Here is a 10,846-nt window from a genome sequence, read left to right as displayed (position 1 = left end):
GGAGGCTGAGGCAGGAGGGTCATGAGTTCAAAACCAGCTTCAGCAATATAGCAAGGCCCTAAGCAACTTGGTGAGACCCTATCTCAAAAAATAAAAAGGGGTATAGTTGTAGCTCAATCGTTAAGCACCCCTGGTGAGACCCTGTCTCAAAAAAGGGATATAGATGTAGCTCAATAGTTAAGCACCCCTGGGTTCAATCCACGGTACCAAATCACAAGTGAGAGCAAAGGAGCCACTAAAGACAATGTCTGCTTTTCACCAGGACTTACTGGGAGATCTTAGAGAGTCCTCCCTAAGACCTTCCTATTAAAAACTGCATTTTGGAGAAATGGAGATACTATCCATCTGGATTTTGCTAGACCTTGAGGGTTCCCAGAGCTTTTTAATGTCCATTGTCTATGAGTCCCTGATGGCTTTTGATAAGATAAATGAAGGGAGGTGTGGCATCCATCTACCAGCTTATTGAATACCAAGCTCTGGCTGGGTACCATGTGTCCCCAAAGATGAGAGGCCTCCTTGGCTACAAGGAATGGAGACTCTCAGGGAAGGACCAGTAGGAGGGTCCTGCAGCTCCGGTCTCTGCCCATCCAAGGCCTTCCAGCAACCTAGCACAGACCATGGAGAAACCTATCACCTGTCAGGCTTCAGGGTGACCAGGCCCCACAGCTGAGCTCCGGAAACTGGGTCATTCAGGGCCAGGGCCACTCCTGACCAGAATTCCTGATACCCCAGACAAGTCATTTGTAATGAATGTGACACAGCTGCATCTCGCATTTCTGCTTCTCTTTTGGTCTGACCATTTATCTTCCTGTTAACAACTCAGTAATTTTCCTACTTTAAATTCTGGAGAGAGAGAAAAAAAAATTAGTTTGGCTAAATTCATTACCATTTTTCAAGTGATTATGGATGTGCAAAAAAAAAATTATCCCCAAACTTAGTGCCTTAAAAAAAAAAAAAAAAACTATTTATATGCCTATGGGCTTGCAATTTGGGCAGGGTTGGTGGGGATAGCTCAGCCTCCCAGCACCACAGGTGAGCAGGATGAGCTATCCCCACCAACCCTGCCCAAATGGTCTGGAATCGTCTGAAGCCTTACTTTCTCACATGCCACGCTGATGCTGGCTCTCAGTTGAGACCTTTGGACATTTACTGGGACACCTACAAATGATTGTATTTAGCCAAGTCTTACTTTTCATATGCTGATGTTTTAATATCTTGCAAGTCTTGCTGACCTTGGAGATATTATCCCTTTCAGATGAGCCACTAGATGATTCCTGGCAAACAACTCACCTGTGAGGGTGTCTTTCATATGAAAAGCAACCAATCCAGAGCTCACACTGAAACCACCTTCTTCATCAAACAATTATGTTCCAGGGACCCCTATATTCTTGACCTAGAAACCCCAGGACTGGATAATTTGGGACAACCCTTATGCCCCAGGGCTGCTGAAATGATTTAGACTTGCAGATCCTGAATCTGTACCCTGTCTCACCTGTTCCTTCCTGTGGAAACTGCGGGCTCTTACCCTGATTTCCCCTCCTCTGGCTTCTGGATCAATCCTGATATTTCTTTCCTTGGAGGCCCCCATGGCGTGATGTTCCCTCTTCTTTCAGTGTGTAACGTACTGTCTCTTCAGTGTCTCCTGTTTTCCTGTTGACTTCACCAGATCCGAATAATAACAATAATAAACACTATGTTTTTAAATAGGGGTTTCTCCAGTGGCCTGAGCTTCCTCATGATCTGGTGGCTGAGTTTCAAGGTGGGTGACCTCTGAACAAGAGTCCCAAGTGGAAGCCGTATCACATCTTATAATCAAGGCTCAGAAATTACTCGGTGTCATTTCTGTTGCATTCTGTTCACCAAAACACAAAGCCCTGCCTGGGTTCAGGGGAAGAAGTAGCCTCCACCTCCTGAAGGGGTGTGGTGAGGTGTTAGAAGAGCATGTTAATTGAAATATTTGGTCCATTTTGGAAAATACAGTCCAGTTCTCCACTATCCTCTCTGGGAAGAGCTCTTCATGCCAGCCCATCTCAGGGATCACAGGTCAGTTGGTGATTGGGCTGTTTACAAATTAGGTGACTAATCTGATCCCCAGTGTTGCTCTTAGACATGACCAAGGAGGGGTTCATTCAAGCCTTTGTCCTCTTCTTCATGGAATAGGAATTTTGCAGGATACTCTGTGAAGTTTATGCAACCACAGTCCTGTTACAGAATGCACTTTGGTACCCAGACTCTAGAAGCTCCTATCCAAACAGCTCTGAACCCACTTCTAAGAGGGATAGGAATCTCTTCAGCAGATCTGTTTCTTGAAGGGAAATCATACTATGGTGAGGAGAGGTTAAAAGGTGGTTATTCTCAGAGTGGAGCGGGGTGAAGATGCAGCTTGAACATATCTGCTGTGGAAGAGCCTACCTGCATGAGCATAGACTCACATGTCTCCCAGTGCAGCACTCTTAAGAAGTCTGATCATTTTAAGTTTGAACCTGGTCTTTCAGCCTCATTAGATTAGATGGTGTTGGTGGGTCCCACTTAATTCTCTCTTGCCACAAATGACAGAGGTAGTCCAATCAGCATGGTTCAATCAGCTATGGGGAATGGGTGTAGAGAGTATGCTCCCCTGTTTTGGATAGATCCTAAGGCAGCTGGAGATGTATAAAGCCCTGTCATGGGACTCAGCCTTCAATACCCCTCTTCGAGACAGAGATGCATAATGACATTTTACAGATGAGGACACAGACTTAGTGAGGTTAAGTGGCTTGCTCAGTCACACAACTGGCGTGTGGAGATGAGATGACAATGACTACCCTCGTATCTGGGTCTCCTTTCTGTCTAGGAAGCAGCTGCTCAAGATTATAGGCAGGTCTCTGGGAGACTTTCCAGATCTTGCCTCTTAGCTCCTGCCACTATTGTACATTTAAGTAAGGTGGCTTAGAAAAGAAGAAGGGATGGCATTGACAAAAATCTAGAAAATTACTCTGGGATAAATAATAATAGCACCCCTCAACCTGAGTGGAGATGTGTTTATTTGGGGTGAGTAGCAGATAGTCAGGCAGAGATGCATCCTGAAAAAGTAGGCCTAAGACCCAAAATTTAGTATATATGTGCTCACTGGGTTTCGATATCCTCAGGAAGCAAAACTCATAACTCTAGACTGCATATCTGTTGAATTGTCCCCAGAGAAATATGGAGAGAGAGATCTGACAGGCTCAAAGTTATATCCATTGTGTGCTCCCAAGGCCTGGACCATCAGGGAGCCTGGTCTGTGCTCTCCTTGGGCTATGAGCTTGTTAATAAGCTGAAAAGAGTGATTGAAGGCTGGGAAGGGGGAGGTAGCATGAACATCCCCTAGATCAATTTAGCACCTCCTGGCTCTAGCAAATTGGGCTGCATGCACCGAGGTAACCATCTCAAGCTGCACAGGGGCCCTGAAGGAGGCCCTGCTACTCACCTGGGTTTTCTTTCCTCCTCTGAAAGGCTTGATATGCCAAGAACAACATTTCCCTTTTCAATAATAAAAACGACTTTCCTTTTTTCATAACTTTATTCATTCACCTTATAAGTTAAAGTTTCTTTTTCCTCTTTATTTACATAAACATTTTTTTCCTTCAACAGTGGGGCTCTGAAAGATTGGGAGATACCCCTCTAGCACTGTGTGTGTGTCTGAGACCAGAAACCAGAAGGGCAGATTGCTTGCACCTTTCTGAGGCAGCTAATGAAATGCAGGCCTTCCGTGGGGGAAGACTGTCTGGACCGCAGCCGCTTGTTTTCATCCCTGAGGACTGGAGCTGCCTTCAGATTTCAACTGCTTTATTGTCAAATTGATTATTTATATAAGAGCTGTCTCTGCTTCCTCACTGATGCTAGGCTAGTTTAAAAGTTCCAGATGCAGCAAAGCATGCACTGGCAATAGTTGTTATCAGCAAGACTGCTTAAGATCAAATCAAGAAAACAGCTTGAAACCAGAGACTGCCACTGAAGCAAAATCCAGCCCAGCAGTCTGTGCTAGTGGCAGACACAATTTGTTGTTGTTCTTGTTGTTTTTGCCTGTATGGTGCAGACTCTCACAGTGTTTTGTTGTCATTATTCTTTGTTGTCTGTTAGCACTGCTGGGGGAGAACCCAGAGCCTCAGACATGCTAGGCAACACTCTACCACTGAGCCACACCCCTCGCCCCTTTTAAAAAAATAATAATAATTACAGACTAAAGGAAACATTATGAAAATAAAGAATTCCTATAAAATTTAATTAGATTCCCCAAATATCAATGTTTATTCCCCCAGTTTATTATTGAAACTGCTTGAAGATAAGCTATGGACTTACCCTATTTACTTCAAATTTTCCTAAAATACAAAAACAGCCTTTATATAATCACAATACAATTATCAAATCAGGAAACTGATGCAGTGTGATTATCTAATCTATAGACCATATTCCCATTTCACTAATAGACCTACTCTGTCCCTTAAAGCAATAGAGAAAATTCACTTTTTGTGGTTTAGGATCCAATGAGAGATTATGTCGCCAAGTTTCTTTGGTTTCCTTTAATCTGTATTATTATTATTATTTTTGTTGTTGTTATATCTTCATGACTTTGACAATTTTGAAAATTACAAGCTAGTTATTTTGTAGAATATCCCTTAGTATGGGTTTGTCCATTGTTTCCTCAATCTCATGATGACATTAAGGTTATGCATTTGGGCACAGACACTCAACAGTGGTGTGTCATCCTCAGCAGTGTGTAGCTGTGTGGCACTATTGGTGATAATTAACTTTGATCACTTGGTTAAGGCAAAGTCTTTAAGGTTTCTACACTGCAAATTCTGTCCTTTTGTATTCTATCCTTTGTAGCATTTTCTAGGCATGGGGGAGGTACTTTGAGATCACATAAAAATCTTTGTTCTCATTATTCTTGCTTGAATCAGTTATTGTTACCAGATTGACCCAGTTTGTCCAGAGAAATTGGATCAACTTGGCTTTTGAATGTTTTTGGAGTATCCCTTTTCTTTGAGTTCATCCTTACTCTCTGCTATGAGATGCTCTAAGCTCATATTGTCCTTTCCTTCTACTAACCCTGGAATCAGCCATCTCTCCAAGGAACCCCCATTCTGTTTGATGGAGAATGGTATTTAGAAACCAAGAGCTGGGTATGCTCATGGCTACTGCAGTATCATTGATTCTAGGCTTACTTGATGGACACAGCTATGTAAGTTTATATATCATCTATCTGTGTCAATCCATCTATCTGTCTACATCTCTATTAACCAGTCATCTATCTATACTCCACCTCCTAAACCATGAATTTATAAAGACACCTCAAATTCCTATCCCCAAACATGTGATTCATTATAGCTACCACTTTTGCCATATTTGTAACTCCCTTCTGATAGTGAGAAATTGATCCCATTATCTATGGTATATTATTTATACATGTACATATATACTCAGTCTTACTTACAATGTCCAGAAAGTAGCTTCAGAATTGCTAACCCATTTCACTGCATGACAAAAGCAAATCCAAAAAAACTCAACTTGCCTTTTGTCAAAATAATGTATTCAAATGTTATTTGCTTTCGTTCTTCTACCCTTAAACTAGGGTAACTTTTTTCTGTTTATTTTCCATTTTACACCACTGCCCCCAATTCTGTTGATGATTAGTTTTTAGGTAATACCAACTTGGTTCCAAAAGTGAGAGCTACACAGAAAGGTATTCCCAGAGAAATGTTGTTGCCCTTGGACCTCAGCCTCAACCTCACCATCCTCTCTACCCTGCTTCTACCTGACCACTTCAGGTAACCAGTCTTATTAGTTTCTGATTTATCTTGCCTGTGTTTTATTTTGTTGTTGCTCTTCTTCTCATTTCTCACATAAAAGGTAGCATACAATAGATATGCATTTGTGCCTTTTTCACTTAACAATACAATATAGCCTGCAAATCACTCCGTTTTAGTTCAGAGGGATTTTCCTCTTTCTTTCTCTTTATCATTGCATAGCACATACTCCACTGTGTGAATTTACCATAATTTATTCAACCACCCTTCCATGTATGACATTTTGTCTGTTTATCAAGTTTTGCATTAAAAACAACACTGCAGTAACTACTTTCTATGTTGTTGGAAGAGGATCTTAAGGGTAAACTTCTGGAAAACTGGGTCAAAAGGTCAACACATGTATCTTTGCTAAGAATTGCATTTCCTCCAGACATGTTCTGTGGAGTGGCATTTTCACCAGCCTCATAGCAGAGTGCCACTTTCCCCATACCCTATAGAATGTGTGGTTATATTAATTTTTTTGCCAATATCCCAGCAAACGTTTAAAATTGCATTTCCCTTGTAATTTGAACCTTTTTTTTTTTAAAAAAAAAAATAAGCTTAAGCCTACTTTAATCTTTTGTAGTGAACCACTGATTCATGTTGTTTGCTTATTTTCCTATTCCTTTTAAAATCTCACCTCTCCCATTTTTGAAAGTTTTTTTTTCTATATTAACAATTTGTGCCCTTAATCTGTAACATAGACTGAAAATATCTTCTTCCATTTGGTCATTTGACTTTTGATTTTGTTTATGGTGTATTTTGCCCAGAAAAAAAAGTTTTAGTTTTTTGTAGTTAAATCAATCTGTTCCTTTATTGCTACTAGATTTGACTCATAGTTAGAAAGCCTTTCTCTATACCCAGATTTTGCAGGAATCCATACTAGTATTTGTATGTTTTCTCTTTTATAGTTAGATCTTTGTTCCATTTAGATTTTATGAGGTATGAATGTGATTTTTATCTGTTCCATAGCTGCCCACTGTCCCAGCACCACTTATATTAGAGTCAGTCTTTGAGATTGCTACCTATATCGTATGCTACTCTTCTGTATGTATTTGGGTTGAGCTCTAGACTTTTTATTTTGTTCTGCTGCTCTGTCTATTCATGAACTAATACCATACTGTTATAATTATAGAGGGTTTATAATATGTTTTAATATATAGTAGGGCTGGTCTCCTATCTCCATGGTAGCTTTTGTTTTTTTTTAATTTCCCCTCACTATTTTTGTAAATATTCTTGCATATTTGTTTGTTCATACAAACTGTAGTATCACTGGTGGTGTGAACTCTACATCATGTAAAACCACAAGGATGGGGATCCTAACTTGAATAAGTTATACTCTATGTATATAATTTGTCAAAATACACTCTTTTGTCATGTATATCTAAAATGAACAAATAAAAAAAACTTTAGTGTCAACTTGTCTATTCTATTTAAAGAAATAAGTTGTCCTTGAAGTGTTTTTAAATTTTTAAATTAATTTCCAACAGTTAAAATGGGAGAGACGTCACATGAAAATCTGGATTTCTGGTTTTTCTTGAAAATCGAGAAGATCTATCAATACAGACCTTTACTTTCCTCATGACCTAATAGTGTAAGGCCATTAGCTGCTACAGCCCTCACATGGGCCTTGTGTCTTCTGTCCTCCAGTCCCTCTGACTTCTCACCCTGATCCCTCACACATTTAAGGTCCCTCATGGCATCTGAATTGGTGACTCTGCCTTTAAATGATCAGGAAAGAATACCCCATTCCCTCCTTTAGTCCTCCGTCTCTCTATCTTACAATACAGATGTTATAAAGGGGATTTGTGTAAGCTTTGATCACTGCTGCATCTCCAGGGCCTAAGAAGAGGGCATGGGGCATAGTTGGCACTAGGTCGATATTTGTTCAATGAATCAAAGTGAATAGATAGGAAACAAGTAATGATCAAATGTGTTCTATATCTATAAAGTCATTGAAAACATATCAAATAGAACCAGAACACTGTTGGTGGGAGTAAGTCAGTATAGCCCTTAGAAAAGGCAATTTGGCATTATCTGTCAAAATTACAAATGTATCAACCAGCTGTCTTCCCAATTCCATTTTTAGAAATTTCTCCTAAATTATGTTTGCACTCAGGTAAAATGACAGTGTACAGGATTAGTTATTGAAGTAGTAACAAAAGATTGGAAAGAACATAAATTTTCCTCAAAAGGAGGTTGATTGCATAAATTATGGTTTGTTCACATATTAGAACAATGCAATATTACAGTAGTGAAAAAGAATGATGATCCCTATGAACTAAGAGGGAAAACCACAAAGTATAGAATAGTATACATCATAGGCTACTTTTTGTATATAAAATGAACACAGACCAAAAAATCCATATCATATTTGCTTATAAGTACATAAAGAAAATGTGGATGCATTCACAGAAAACAACAGAGAGAGCTGGGGGTGTAGCTCAGTAGTAGAGTGTCTGTTTGGCACACTTGAGACCCTGGGTCAATGACCAGCACCCCCACACAAAGGAAACAATACGGAGAGAGGATGATGAAGAAACTGGGCATATGGAGACAGGGCGGGAGGGAGAATTCCAATTCTCACTCTTTCCAGGATTTGAGGAGTAGGCTTTAAACCAAACACACACACACACACCCACACACACACACACACACACACACACACACACACACACATCATGTAAGTACAAATACATACACCTATAACAACTGTTAAACTAAAGTGACACCAGAAGAAGCCATCAAACTCTGGAGACAACTATCCAGCTGGGACACTATAGACAACTAGATGGTGGAGACTCTGGATCACTCACTGGAATGTTCATCCACTCATGCTACAAGATGATATACTGTGCTTGCTAATTCTAGCTGGACAGAAAAGACAATGAAATATGTTTCCACTCCTATTATCTTGCATCAGATAATCCCAGAGAGCACTTTACAAATTGACAGTTAATAAACCACTTCACCCAGTGGAGAGAGAGGGAGCAGATTCCAAGATGGAATGGTGATACCCTTGCCACGGGATGGCCCTCCAGATGCTTTATGATAATAGAGGGAAATATCCAGCTAGTGAAAACAGCACTGGAAATTTAGCAAAGAAATAATTTATCAAGAAACTATAATTCTAGAATGATAGAAAGCAAGATTTTCTAAACTATTGAAATGCAAATTTAAGAAACCTAAAGAGAATATGTTGTACAGAGTCTAGCACATGGCATATGATAAATGTAAAACAAATAAAAAAAGAAAATTTATTAAATGGAGTGCTGTTGCTCAAATAAATTAAGCAGATGGATCTGTCTCTGTCATAGCATATATAAAATATTTTAAATTAGAAAGCCCAGAGAATAATTAGAGTAAATATTGTGACAGATAATATTTTTGGATGTATGTATGTCTCAATAACTTTTGTCCTTTTGGAATTCATAATTTAATTTTCTTCTGGGATTGCAATAGTTTTTTTGGTGTTACTAGTCTTTAAAAAAAAATCTCAAATGTCAAGTCATACTTTTGCTATGGTCCAGTAAAAACAAAAGTCAACATTTTTGGTAGGCAGAATTCTGGCATTTTAATTCATTATGTCACATCTTAAGGTCATATTGTCAAAATAAAATATTTACATACAATCAAAAGTATTTTAAATGGATAGGCTCAGAGCATACAGTTAAGCATCCACACACACACAAACACAGATGTGTGAAGGAATCTGCACTGAGCACAACAAGAAGAATATAAATAGCTGAGAATCAAAGTATATCTCTTCTGCTTCATGAGATGCATTTAAAATTAACATTTTTTAAAGTAATTCCAACAAAATTGTAGAGAAAATACTGCAAAGAGGTTCCCATTGATTTAAGGCATTTTTCCCATTGTTACAAGCAGATTAAGAATGAATGCCCTTGACAATGATAAAATTGGTGGGGAGGGAATGGGGGGAAAATAGGTTTCACAATGGTATATAGAAAATGGTCTCTTTTCAGAATGGATCATGACTTACACTTCATCGTAATTCTGCATTTCTCAAGAGTTCTGCAACTTGAAATGAATGCTGCATTTTAAAGCTGCTTTTATAAGTTCATGGTTGAAGTATCTTGTTCTTTTAAAAGATACTTGCTTTCTTTTCTTTTCCTGTTGCTACCACTAATTGCATAACTTCATTTTCTTGACTATTGTCCTTCAGCATTACTTCACTGAAGTTTTAGAAAATTAACCCATTATGTCCCATCATCCTATATGTAGGACACCTATAAAAACATCTATAAAATTGCTCGATTTAAGTTTTTATAGGTGTCCTATTTTCAGGTTGACAATGGAACATAATGGGAGAAGTTCTGTTCCCATAAACACCAAACATCCATAGAGTTGGAAAAGCTGCACTGAGGTGTCCTGGCCACCAGGGGACAGCTGGTAGTCAGATTATTTAATTGATAAGGCACTGCATTTGAACAGCTTTTGAACAGGCAGAGAGGTCCTATTCTTGCAGCCACCTGCTAGCATCAAATATGAAGTGAAGGGCTGGGATGTTACCCTGGGAAACCCTGAGCCCATCTTGGATGGACACACTCCCACAGACAAACTTAGAATAAACATATGGACAGATAGAGGATGTTTTACAGGGAAAGCCATGACAATCAGTAGCAACTTTGGTGGCCATGAAATTTGGATGCAGAGGTTTAAGGCCAGATACATCTGTTGCCGATGTAGAGGGCTACACCTCTGGAGCTCAGATGCTGTGGTTAATGAGCCAAGCTCTGTATCAGACACCTCTTCCATGTGGTCCTCCAAGACACTTCTGTGGGCCCTTATCTCATCAGTGTAGCTAGCACCTGGCTCTGGGTTCTGATGAATACTGCAGTGACTTTGTGAGGACTTTGTCTTGCTACTGCTGCTGCCTGTCAATGCTTTAGGACTTAGGCAAGCTTCATGACACAGGACATGGGATCTGACTCTCCAGCAGCTGGTAGAGGAGCTCATATCATCATTTATTCCCAGAGGATGGGAGAGTTAACTTCTAGTAAAGCAGACTGTGACCA

The sequence above is a fragment of the Callospermophilus lateralis genome, chromosome 1 (assembly GCF_048772815.1).
Source record: "Callospermophilus lateralis isolate mCalLat2 chromosome 1, mCalLat2.hap1, whole genome shotgun sequence".
Classification (NCBI taxonomy): domain Eukaryota; kingdom Metazoa; phylum Chordata; class Mammalia; order Rodentia; family Sciuridae; genus Callospermophilus; species Callospermophilus lateralis.
Note: the sequence above shows the minus strand (reverse complement) of the source record.